This window comes from Artibeus jamaicensis, unplaced genomic scaffold (assembly GCF_021234435.1).
Source record: "Artibeus jamaicensis isolate MK-2021 breed Jamaican fruit bat unplaced genomic scaffold, CSHL_Jam_final scaffold_369, whole genome shotgun sequence".
Classification (NCBI taxonomy): Eukaryota; Metazoa; Chordata; class Mammalia; order Chiroptera; family Phyllostomidae; genus Artibeus; species Artibeus jamaicensis.
Genome location: NW_026522042.1, coordinates 24,049,989 through 24,063,866, shown reverse-complemented (window position 1 = coordinate 24,063,866; position 13,878 = coordinate 24,049,989). Strand labels below are relative to the sequence as shown.

At 40.3% G+C, this 13,878-nt stretch overlaps 1 protein-coding gene across 2 annotated transcripts in view; it reads left to right on the top strand.

The window, feature by feature from the left end:
* FBXL7 (F-box and leucine rich repeat protein 7) overlaps positions 1–13,878 on the top strand; it is a 341,960-nt gene that overhangs the window by 240,300 nt on the left and 87,782 nt on the right. The window lies entirely within an intron of this gene.

Sequence of the window (13,878 nt, the reverse complement as noted above, 5' to 3'; positions counted from 1 at the left end):
TAGTAAAAAATGATTCTGTTTTTCACATGAGAGTTTTTTAATGTTTATTTGTTTGGGAAGCTCAATATAATTATCAAAATCTAAAGCAGTCTGCAAGCCTGTATAGAATTCTAATGAAGGTATACCTAAAAGCCAGTTAGTACAATTATCATCCATTTACCTTTCTGTGGTGATAACTTTAAATCCATGTCCTTTAACCATTGCTAATTATCCACAAATGGTGTATTTGATCATTGAAATCAGCTCAAGGTTTTGCTTTATATATATTTTTCAAGAACTTTTATTGTTCTTTTTGGGGGACCATTTGGGGAAAGTGCGAAAAAGAGGAGAGCAATATATTTTTTATTTTAAGTTAGAAGGAAGTGAGCACACATCTTAATATTTTTCCCTGTTCTGAGATTGAACACCTCAATCTCGCTGATGGTGATTGAACACCATCAACATCTCCTTGATTTCAAAGGCACATTCATTCAATTACTACCATAAACACAACAGGTGAACGGAGAGACAGTCACATCTTAAAACTGGGATAATAGCATGACCCCAAATACCAAATTTCTTATTCTCAAATGTCTTCATGATCATCTGTAATCTATTTATCTAGATAATACATAATCCCCAATCTCTTTTTATGAATTTACAGAGTGTTTATCCTAGGTAACTAAGACTAATATAGTGTGTCCTTTGATGCTAAGCCATTGTATTATTCATAATGTTTCAGTGATGTGAATTTTTCCACAAATAGATTGCCTGTAGAATAAATTGTTAAATTATTATGACAAAATGAGATGTAATAGGATGGTCAAAATCAACTCTGAACATCTCTGAATGGTCTTCTGCCACAGAAACTAAGAATGTCTTGTTAGCTAAGAAAAGGCAAGGTGTAGGGACTTTGCTATGAAGCATAATGATGATAAGAACATATCTTCCAATAAATTGCCAGTGGGGCACACCACAGGGCAGAAATGTCTCCTAACTTTGGCCTACAGGCCAAATTCAGCCTGCCAATTGCTTTTGTAAATAAAGTTTTATAGGAACACAGTCACATTTAATTGTTTACACTCTGTCTACAGCCACTTTTGCACTGTAGTATAGAGTTGAGTACTGGCAATAGATTTTGGCATGCAAAGCCTCAAGTATTTACTCTCTGTAGCTTTACAGGAAAGTTTACCAACCCTTGCTATCAGCGTGTCTATTTAGAATATGCACCAATTCCTGACCCAAACTAGCAAATGAAAATAGTCCTAGATACAGACACTGGTGATAGCATAAGAAAAAAGCTTCCAAGCAGTCGGGATTTATACCCTGCCGTGATATCCATTTCTTCTTATATGATTTTCAAAGAAGATCCATACCTTAAGCACCTCTGCAATAAATATTTTTCCTCTTACTGGCACATTTCAGTATTCACTGTGATCCACTGGGCTACAACAGTGAGGATTATGGAATTTCCTCAGTTGCTTGAGATACTGATCAGGTTGGCCAAGTCAGTACCAAATTAGACACAAAGTGGCCCAGAACAGATTTAAAACGTGCATAATGAGATCCAGAATTACTCAGTGAGAGACTCAGAGAGGCACTGAAGAATGGTTGTTTACTCTCATTGACTATATATTTTCTTGTATATATTTGGTAGCCAGAGAGAGAACACAACTATCACAGTTATGAAGCAGTATGCTCTGTTAGCCGGTTTTTTAAGAATACAATTATTTGTAGGAATCTAAACTACAAAGTAGATTCAAAAAGACAAACAACTCAGCTAAGAGATTATCTTGGCTGTTGCCATGAGTGTAGCTTTTAAAGGGATTCAGTTTTGCCTGGTAAGCTTCCTTCTGTGAAAACAGAGGTGTTATAGAACATACAAGACTAGGGTGGCCAGTATAATAGGTCATCTAGTTCCAAACACTTTTAAGAGTGAGGGGACACTAGAAATAATTAAGTTGATCAACAGATATAATTAGGACTATCCAGGACAAACCTGATGTCTAGTCTTCCATATAAACATGATTGTTGATGGCTCTTGTTTCTGCAAATGGTTTGAAAATGCTTCACTTCCTGGCTGAGCTAGATCATGCAGAGCCTTTATGAGAATTACAAAAAGACATTACTTCCTGTGGCCAGTTAAAGATAGACTTTCTTTTCTCTGAGCTGATACAGCCTTGCTCCAAGCATACACTGAATAGCATACTGAATTTCAGCCCCAAGCTGGGACCCCTGGCCAAATGCCTGTCAGAGTGCAACCATATACTTTGGCATTGGACAAGGTAACAGTAGTGAAAATAAGTTCACGGGGATTTATCCTGTTCAGTACATGCAACCCTTCAGCCTTGATCTAAAAATCTGTATTTGTGGAACTTTTATATTTTGGATACTTGGAAAAGATTATATTTTAATAAAAACAAATTAAGAGAGTTCTTAAGAATAGCCTGCAATTTAGATAAGAAATTTGTGATGTCTGTGTTTTAAAAAATATAGCTTCATGCTTCTGAAAGAAGCTATATGCTCTGAGACTTCAAGTCATCTCAATCATAGGAATATTGGCTTTTAGATTTGCCTGGAACTTTCAGGGGAAAGTAATTTGGACTTTTTCCATTTAATTTTCCAGATAATTGCTGTGGTTCCTCCCCATTTCTTCATTAATAGAGCCCAGATGACAGAAAAGAGGTAGCAAAGAAAAATAGGAACTTTGAGATGGAGGAGTAAAGCAAAGTGGCCATCCTATAGAGAGCATGGGTGCCATTTCATGTAATTCTTCTGACCACAAGCTACAGCAAACCACCAGTCTGCTATTGTTTTCAAGTTCCTGGCAGTCCCTAAGCTTTTTATTTGGAAAGATTGATGACCAAACATGTATGCCTTCAAGCACACAGACACCCACAGGCTTGCCAAGAACCCTCACAGTGTGCTGCGTGGAGACTCTCTCTTCTGCTCAAGGATGGTGGAGAGGAAATAAAAATCACTTAAGCACTTTATGATTTTCTTTTCCTCCAGTTCCCCTTTTTCCTTTGGGCCAATTTAATTTCTTCCATTTATGAATCCGATCATTCCTCTACGTTGTCTTAAACTTCCTTCAGCACTAGTGAATTAACTTTTTAATAATGAAGTACCATTTTGTGAAAAAAAGTGGGAAATAATCATTTATATTTGCACATGTGAAAAAGTTACTGGGATCTCAAAAACCAACAACCATAGTGATGTTGAGAAACGTTTGCTGGACAGGAGATGGTGTTGGAAGAAGACTTTTTGCTGGGTATCTTGTTTTGTTTTTTTCACTGACAGTATATGTGACATTGTTACCTATTCAAAAAATTTAAGGTAAAATATTTTTTAAATCACAGGCAAAACAACAGCAGAAACTTGAACAAATGCTTCGTCCACACTCTCTTGCTTGGTAGCATTTTGGAAGGATACCCATCTTCTGACAGAACGAGACTGACATGGTTGTGTCAGAGATCTAAAGATACTTCCCCTCTAACTTTGCCTGCTCAGCTTGACGGAGACTAACATTCCTGCCTGCAAATGAGCATTCTCTCCTAGACAGAAAATCCAATGTGATCATATACAGGACTCTGTGGCATAACATGGCATGTGAGACAGTACCTTTTGCCAGAGTTTATTGCAGATGATCACATGTTTTCTTATTTAGTGGAAATCCAGTGTATTTAGGACTCATTCATAAAATAAGCAATAAATGGTTGATACATTCACAGCACTGGTCAACCAGTTAAATACAGGAGTGAACAAGACCTTCACTCAGCGCAGAGGAGCCCCCAGTGTAAATGAGCAGTCTATACACACAGCATCAATGTGTTGTCATGGCTGACGTGCTCAGTGCCATACAAGAAAGAACATTACTGGGTCCCTTCCATTCTGATGAGATAAAACAAAACATGTCATTTCTAAAAGAGTAGAAGGAATTTTCTTCACTGTAGGTTTTTGTTTACTAATGGATACAGAGTCCTCCTTGAATTATAGTGGAAAAAAGCAAGTCAGAGTTTTAGGCATTCTTTCCTGGCATTAGAAGTGTTTATTGAAGGGAGGGTTGGAGTGTGTGTGGATAAAGGTGGGAAAGGGGTGTCCTTCTGTTTTTGACTGTCTCCTCTGAAATTGTCTTTTGTTGTATCTACTTAACAGTGCAGACGATTCTCAGTACACATGATCACCGTAATAACCCCATTCCATATTCCTGCAAGAGCTTAGTTTTCCAGGTATTACTAATACATTGGATATAGTTGAAGCATTTGGTCAACTTTTTAAGAGAAGGTTTATTTCCATTCTACCCATGAAATTCAAAGATGTTTAGCATTTCAAATTAAGAAGGCTTAGCCTGCTGGTATTATTATTTTTTTCTTTTTTTATCCTCACTTGAGGACATTTTTTCATTACTTTTAGAGAGAGAGGAAGGGAAAGAGAAAAATATCAATGTGAAAGAGAAAGATTAGTTGCCTCCTGTATGGATCAGGGATTGAGTCCACAACCTGGATATGCGCCCTGACCAAGAATCGAAACCACAGTCCTTTCAATTATAGGACAATGCTCCAAATCAACTGAGCCACACTGCTCAGGGCTGATGGTATATATTTTACCTCAACAGAAAAAAGAAAGCTTTCAAGATGACAGAAGTCCACATGCATGTGATTAAGTTTCTCCAATTCCCACCTTACCCTAACACTCCCTATTTAATTCGTCAATGAGTCCACTTGGCTCTACCTCCACACTCTACCCTGAATTTGAGTACTGCTCCCCACCTCTGTGATGACCTACTCTGAGAGGTGGTCAGATTCACCCCTTTGAATCTCCCACCCTATCCTCTAACCTGACACAGTCCATTTTTCACCCAGCAGCCAGAGGGGTGTGTTAGAAGTATGAACCAGATCAAGTCAAATCCTGCTTAAAATCAAATGCAATTAAGGTAAAACCCATGTTCCTCTGCCTGGCCAAGGGGGATCTGTATGATCTCACCCACCTGAGTCCAGATGTCCACACTTATGTTTGACTTTCCATTTGTTCAATGCCACCCAGCCATTCATGTTTCTCCCTGGTCATGCCACAAGGTTGGCCTTGGCTCAGGGTATTTGCACTGGCTCTTCCTTTTTCTTGAATATCTCTCCCCCAGAGTTTTACTTGGCTCTCCCCTGTCCATCTCAGCTTAAATATCTCCTCCAAGTGCCTTCTTCAGCCCTCCTAGCTAAATTAGCGCTGCAGACAGAACCACTGAGTCATTCTTCACCAATTCCTGTATTTGCAGGTTTTCCTTTTAGTTCTTCCTTTTCTGTATCTGAAATCATACAGTTCAGTCTGTTGATGGATTTCAGATCTATTTGTCACTCCTTGGGAGAAAGTAAGACCCTTGAAGACACAGACTTCTTCTGGTTCTTGCTGTATCCTCGGAGCCTTGACCTATATGTAACCAAAATAGATATTTGTTGAATGCCTGTGGACTGACTGATTCTTAGCAGTTTTATGCTCAGACTTTGAAAACAAGCCACTTAAAAATATTTGGTAAATATTTTAGTATATTTATCTATAAATATACTAAAGATAGCATTGATCCCCCCCAATTCCATGGATACTTATCTTCAAAACAGTGGGTCTGAGTCAGATAAAACCCTATTTTAGTGTCTCCCGTAATCATGTTGCCCTCTTCTTGCAAATGACATCTTCTCCATATATTTAAAAGAAAAGAAAAGCTTCAGCAGATGAATGGTTGAAGGGCAGTCAGTCAATTTTCATGAAACCAAGCATAAATTATCTTGCCACACATTTCATACTGAATTTGGGGACTACAGTTGCATGTCACCCCAAGTTGTGTATTCTTTGCTTCTCATATTTCTTTCCCTCCCTCTCTCCCTTCTCCTCCCTCTCCCTCTTTTCCTCTCTCTGCACCCACCCCCCCATTGTTTCAGGATTTGGCACATTCCATGCAGCCTCAGATGGGAAAGTTCATCAGGTGGTCTCTACCTTTCACCAAAGGCTCCATTATTTCCCCTAGACATAAACAGGGGGAACGACTTTTAACAGCATCAGTTTCTCACGCTCCTGCCTCTCACTTCATTACCTATATCCAGATGCTTGTCCCTGGACCATTGGAAGGGCACTTTGTGAGGGGGAAGTCTGGCACTCCAGGAGAGGTGCAGGCACTCACACAGGTGGGAGTCACCACCTGTGGGGACAGGACCTGACATTTCACAGCAGCCCACCAGAATTTTCCACACCCACCTCTTACATCACTCAAAGAAGAAACAGTCAGCCCTGCAGTAGAATGGTGGCAACTCTTCTTTTTGAAGCAGACATCACGAGATTCTCATCATTATTTGTCGGTATCTGTGACTTTTTTCCAACCCAAATAGCAAAATAATTGATCTTACATTTCAGTATTGTCTGTGAATACCAGGATATGTGTGTCTTATAGTTTATTTCCACTGAATTATTTTTATCCTACTCCACGTGTAAAGGAAAATCTTACAGTTGCTTGCTGTATCAGTTTGCTAGGCCACCCTAACAAAGTACCACAGACTAGGTGGCTTAAATAACAGAAACATATTTTCTCATAACTCTGGAATCTAGCAGTCCTCGGTCAAGGTGCTGCCAGTGGTGCTTTGTTCTGATGTCTCTCACCTTGGCTGGAAGGTGGCCGCCTTCTGCCCTTTCACTTGGTCTCCCTTTTGTGCCTGTATGTGCCCTCATCTCTTATTACAAGAACATCAATCATGCTGTGGTAAGGCTCACCCTAATGACCTCATTTGACCTTAACCTTATTCATGACCTCATTAATGACCGTATTTAACCTTGACCTCATTTAACCTTAAGACCTCTTTACAGGCCCTATCTAAAAATACAATCACATCCTGAGGTACTGGGGGTTAGGACTTCAATATATGAATTGAGTCTGGGGGGGACACAAATCGACCCATAATGACTTCATAGAGAGAAACTAAACAGAAGCATGCTCAGCTGAATCCCTCAGCATAGCCACCATCTGCAGGCAGTGAGGAGAGATGGTATCTTTTAGATCCTGAAACTTTACCCTTCCTGAGTAGAAACCCACTCTTTGAATTTGGTGACATATACTCCACAGTCTGGAGTTAAAAGAAAATATATTATTAAATATACTAGAATATCATATTAAGACATAACTTTATTTTTTATGGATTTTTAATTTTTTGTGGATTTAACTTGCGGTCTAAGGGCAAAGTCATCACTGTGGATTCATATCATAACTCCTACTCACAAAGTCTTTGAGAAACTGTATCACTATAAAAACTGAGAAGCTTTATAAATAGTTGACACAAGGCCCCAAAGCCCCTATCTGACTTCTAAGGTCACTGAGTGTATCAGCCATAATCAATTCCAGGAGAAAAATAATCCATTTAGGGGGAAAAGAGGTTATTTAATCATAGGACTTTTTTAAAAGCTAAGTTCTTTATGATAACGACTGTTTGATGGGATTTACTTAATCATTTAAATGTGATGGATATAAAAAGGTTTCTTCACTTTTATTAATTTATATTTTAATTGAAAAATCACTTGGGTATTGAAGGAGATAGAGAGATACTCACCTTACTTTTGAAGGCTGTGAGTAAATAGAGAGAAAGGTGAAGGTTGATTTTTGTCGTAGAACCTTTTACGTTTGTTTGTCAGGTTGACCTGCCTAAAACTTTGCAATCACAGAACCAAATTGTACAAGTAATTAAGTTCTTTAAGACATCTGATCCAATCCTATATTCTATAGGTGTAGTAACCAAAACCCAAGAAAAACATATTGACTTAACAATAGATCAAACAATTTAACAAAATATTTAAAATTTTAAACCACACCAGTTTAATTTGTTACAACAATTATTTAGTTTGCTTGTTTATAGGCTACAAAGGTTGTAGTCTCCAACCTTTGTAATGTAAAGTCTGCAATGTATGTAAAGTCTGCCACTTTGGTGTGTGTTGCTTCTTTAGTCAAAGCAGAAAGATTAACTCCCCAAACCCTTGCACTCAATGTGCTGATTTGCAGCGAATTCATCTCAAAATCTCCTTCCTATGTATCTGGTTAAATTAGCTTTGACAAATGTAAATACAAAAGTAAATAAATACATAAATTTCTGGCACAGCCTGGGAAAAAGTGTAAATAAGTTATAAATTAATCATTGGATTTTTTAATAACCTATTTTACTGATTATGCCATTACAGTTGTCCTATTTCCCCCCTTCATTCCCCTCCACCCTGCGCACCCCCTCCCACCCACATTTCCCCCTTTAGTTCATGTCCATGTGTCATAAGTTCTTTAGCTTCTACATTTCCCACACTACTCTCGCCCTCCCCCTATCTATTTTCTTCCCACCACCTATGCTACTTATTCTCTGTACCTTCCCCCCTCCACTCCCCTGTCGCTAACCTCCTAGATCTCCATTTCTGTGGCTCCACTGCTGTTTTAGCTATCCTCTTAGTTTGCTTTTGTTTTAGGTGTGGTTGTTAATAACTGTGAGTTTGCTGTCCTTTCACTGTTCATCTTTTTTATCTTCTTTTTCTTAGGTAAGTTCCTTTAACATTTCATATAATAAGGGCTTGGAGATGATTAACTTCTTGAACTTGTCCTTATCTGAGAAGCACTTTATCTGCCCTTCCATTCTAAATAAAAGCTTTGCTGGATAGAGCAATCTTGTAGGTCCTTGTCTTTCATGACTTGGAATAATTCTTCCAGCCCCTTCTTGCCTGCAAGGTCTCTTTTGAGAAATCAGCTGACAGTCTGATGGGCACTCCTTTGTAGGTGACTGTCCCCTTTTCTCTTGCTGCTTCTAGGATTCTCTTCTTCATTTTAATCTTGGCTAATGTAATGATGATGTGCCTTGGTGTGTTCCTCTTTGGGTGCAACTTCTTTGGGACTCTCTGAGCTTCCTGGACTTTCTGGAAGTATATTTCCTTTGCCATATTGGGCAAGTTCTCCTTTATTATTTGTTCAAATAAGTTTTCCACTTATTGCTCTTCCTCTTCCCCTTCTGGTACCCCTATAATTCAGATGTTGGAACGTTTAAAGATGTCCTGGAGGTTCCTAAGCCTCTCCTTCTCATTTTTTTGAGTTCTTGTTTCTTCATTCCTTTCTGGTTGGATGTTTCTTTCTTCCTTCTGGTCCACTCCATTGATTTGAGTCCCAGTTTCCTTCCCATCAGTGTTAGTTCCCTGTGCATTTTGCTTCATTTCGCTTAGTGTAGCCTTAATTTTTTAATCTAATTTGCAACTAAAATCAAACAGTTCTGTGAGCGTCCTGATCACCAGTGTTTTGAACTGTGCATCCGATAGGTTGGCTATCTCTGAGTCGCTTAGAAGTATTGGCTCTGGGGCTTTGAGCTGTTTTGCTTGAGCCATAATGTTTTGGTCTCTTCACACCTATTACATATATGAGGGGTGAAGCTTAGGTGTTTACTGGGGCAGGTCAGCTCAGTTGCTGGGTTGTTACTGGGGGCAGGGTCAAAGAGGAAGCAATGGCGTTTGTTCAGCTCTCTCTCGGATTTCAGTCCCCTCTGCCACTTCCCACAAGCAAATTGGGCCCTTCTGATGCTGGTTCCCGGGTGGGTGGGCTGGTGTACGTTCTAGGATTCTGTGGGTCTCTCCAACAAATTCTCCTGTGAGGTTGGGAGTGTCTCCTGGCACCTTTTCAATCGGTGCTTTCAGGCTTCATTTCCTGGCACTAGAGCCCTAAGTTGCCTGGTCTCACTGCCCATTTTTGTCTAGTTATCTGCGAGGGAATTTGTGACCGAGGTCAGCCCCGCACCACCTGCGCTCCTGGGTCTGGCAGCCACCGCCTCTTTCTTCACAGGCCACTAACTCCGCCCCTCTTACTGGTCCGATTGAATGCTTGTCAGACTTCCTTCCATATAGTTCAATTTTCTGTCTGTTCTGGTTGTGTTTTTGTTTCTAAATCTTTGTTGTCCTTAATTTTGGTTGTGCAAGAAGGCACAGTATTTCCACCTATGCCTCCATCTTGGCTGGAAGTGCTGATGCTAATCAATCATTGTTTTAAAACAGTTTGCAAAATTAGGGAGTTAGCAGTGGATGAGCAGGAGTAGAAGATTTTGAGTGGGGAAGTACCATTAGAGCTGCACCACGCACTGATCTTCTACACTGGGGCTCATGTGAGAGTGTAGGTGTTTTGATAATTACCAAGTTGAGACGTCAAGTTTAAAACAAGGCTTTTCCCCCAGACTTGGACATAGGCTCCCCCTATTCTTCAAGAAAGTTGACCCAGCGGAGAACTCTGGGACAGACTGAACCAATCATAGATTGGTAAGTGCGTCTCTCAGTGCCACAACTAAAAAGAGTAGGGGCGCAGGCTTGACCAGAAGCAGCTCTTCCCTTGCACAAGGGGCTGAAGCAGCCCAGAGCACGGTGCACAGTGATCTGCCTTGTGGCCTCCTGAGTCCACCTGTCTGGATCCATCTGTTCAGTGTGTACTGCCCCGGGAAGCACCTTGCATTTCTAAACATTTCTAAAGCCATGGCACGATTCCCTTTCTAAACAGTAAAATGTACATACCATGATAAGAAACAAAAAAATGAACGCTTGGATGCGGTGAGACACACAGAGTTGGCATGAGGAGTTCACCCTGCCATCAGAGTCCCTACTTGCTTATGCTTCAGCCATCGCCCTGCATGTTCCAGGAAGGAGAGGGCCACGCAGAGGGAGGACCCGTGAGCTCCCACGGGAAACAGGAAGTAGCCCGGCTGGAGAGGAAAAAGCCTCTGCCGTCTCCAGTGGGCAGAGTCCTGCACGTCCTGATGAAACATAAGCCAGAGGATTTAAATGGAGCCGTCTGATAATACTAAAACTCAGCATTCCTGATTAGAAGGTTAAGTGGCAAACTGGTTTTAATCACATTGTCCCTAACTACCGGTGTTTATTTTTTTATTATTCTTTTACATTTCTGGAGCGGTATCCTAAATGCAGCTTCCAAACTCTGAAACATCATTCCTAGAAATAGCTCCCACTTACTCCTTGAAATCACAAAATATGACAGATTTCTAGCAGGAGTTCGGGGAGAGTATTTTGGCCAGTGTTTGGAAGTAGTGTCTGAGGCTGGGCCCGGCTGGGCAAAATGATATTATAACTCACTCCACTCTGGATGCACAGCTCGTCCAGAGCTGATCACGTTTTGGCTCCTCAGCTGGGTGACAGTGAAGACTTGGCTACTAGGTGCAGAGGCCTCAGACCATTCACAGTTCTGTCTGTGACCACAGCCCAGGATTTGGCTGTTGAGACAAGACAGCCACTCCAGGCCTATCAGCTGCAGGGGGCACATCTGTGCTGGAAATTACTCATGCACTTCTGAGGACCGGATAATTTACTGTTTTACTTTTTCCAAATAAGCTAAAATTTGTGTGTGGAAGTGTTCCTGCTTCCCGTTGTGTCCACACTGGGCATCTGTCTTTAGATTTCCTTTATTGGCTTTCTTAAAGTAGTATCAGATTCTGAAGATCTCTAGGCCAAGTGTTCCATTTACACTCGTCTGTCTTCTATTTAAGTGGAATAAAATGGACTCCTGAATTTATTTCAACTATATTTTCAGTTGTAAATCCTTCCATATGTGACCATGGACTTCTGATGGTCAGGGACTTTCCTCCGGAGTCCTTTCCTCACACTCAGCCTGGACCAGCCCCTTCCCTGTCTTCACCTGGTGCTGTGTTGTACCTGCAAACTTCCCACCAGGTACCCATGGGGTGTCTGAGTCAGTGCTTCAGTAACCACTGGAGTGAAGGTTGGTGGCTGAGCCCTGCGAGTGATGAGGAACATGACACAGCCTCTGTCCATTTTCTTTCTCTATTCATACCCAACACATAAAGAAAAAATTAAGCTTGATAAATTATGACTTAAGAGACGTTTCTCCCAAGTGGCCAGTTCCCACTGGTGACCCCCTTTGCTTATGTTTCCTTTGTTAAGTGAAACCTTGGATGCTCCACATGAGCGAGGGCTGGGGTGGTTTTGAACTCTGCTGTGTTGCCAAAGCTTGGGTAGTGCCTGGCCCATCATGGGGACTCACGGTGAACACTGTAATTACAGCACACCTGGTGAGCTTGTGTAGGTGTGTTTTGTCCTGAAAACTGCTGCCCTGCAGAATTCATTGCATTAATTGCATTAACTATATCATTTTGCCCACCCTGGATTTCTGAAGAAAATTGGGTATATTTTACCCTAATGAACAATCCAAACCCCGCTGTTTTCCTTAAGTGGAACTCAAAAAGAGAATTGTCCTCTTTTTAATATTAAGCCACCATTGTGGATTTAACTATGCACAAATGTTTTCTTGCTAGTGGTCAACCCATAATCATCATCATGTGAAGTGGTAAATTTAACAAAAATGTCTGTCAGTGACTCCATATCACAGACTTCTGTAGAACTGTGTATTTTAAAGCTGGCTGATGTGTGCATATATCTTGCATAATTTATGCACATTGTTATTTGAATGTTGAGCTTGAGAATTTCTTGTGGAAAATCACCGTCCTTCAGAGCTTGTAGCCTCTTCCTAGACTGAACCTCTCACTCACTCCATCAGTCAGTGATCTTGGAACTCAGGATGTGGGATCAGGGATCCAATGGGACTGGATTAGAATCTTCATTGTTTACCTCCCTACAATGTATTTCCTACTAAAAAAAAAAAGCAAAACAGCCACTAATAGAATCAATGACCACTGATATCCAGGGATATTAGGTGGGTTCAATGTAATAAGGTATGTAAAGATTTTAGCATGGGACCTCATACAGAATGAACCCTTGATAATTATTAGCCATCAACATTATGTGATGCATGATCACTGGATTCTCAAAGAACTAATAGTATTATTTTTTAATTTTATTTAGTTATTTTTCAAGTACAGTTTTTTGTCTATTTCTCCCATCCCAGCCTCCCCCGCCCCTTGCTCCCCACCTCCCTCCCATTTCCATCCCCCTTAGTTCTCGTCCCTGTGTCCTTCCTATTTGTTCCTCCAAATCTCTCCCCTTTTTTCCCCTTAAATTCCCTTCCCTCTCACCTCTGGTCACTGTCCCCTTGTTCTCTATTTCAGTGTCTTTTTTTTCTGCTTCATGTTTGTTTTGTTGTTTAGCTTCCTGTTAAAGGTGAGATCATATGGTATTTGTCTTTCAACCCCTGGCTTATTTCACTCAGCATAATGCTTTCCAGTTCCATCCATGTTGTTGCAAAGGGTAGTAGCTCCTTCTTTCTCTCTGCTGCATAGAATTCCATTGTGTATATGTACCACAATTTTTTGATCCATTCATTTACTGATGGGCACCTAGGTTGCTTCCAACTCTTGGCTGTTGTAAATTGTGCTGCTATGTCAAAGAACTAATAGTATTATTAAAATAATTATTTATGCACATAAATGCATTATACTCCTAGAACACAAATCATTTTAAAGATAAAAACAGCTTTATATGTTTCATTGAAGAGCAATAGCCAGGCTGCAACAAAAGAGGAGGGAGACCAGGATTACTCGGCTGGGCAGCAAAGAGAGCTGAGGCACAAAGCTGAAATGGGAAGGCAAAAGTGGAAACAGATGACTTGAGAGTAACTTTTATTTTGCATAAATGAAGAAATGTTAGCATGCCCATTTGAAACAGAGTATCTGACTGTTACAATATTTTATTAGCCAAGCTGCAATCCTATTTTCCCCAGTGTCATAAATGACATGCCATTCCAATGTGCAGCATACACATGGGAATCTGGATTCCCAGCATTTCTTTGGAAACACAGGACAGTTTTTTGGATAGTTTAGCAAATAGCAATCTATTCTGGTATGATTCTTTAAATTTAAATACATATTAGTAATGAAATCAGATAATAATGATCCACACTTCTATTTTATGTGAAAAAATAATAGAGGAAAATATTTTATATTG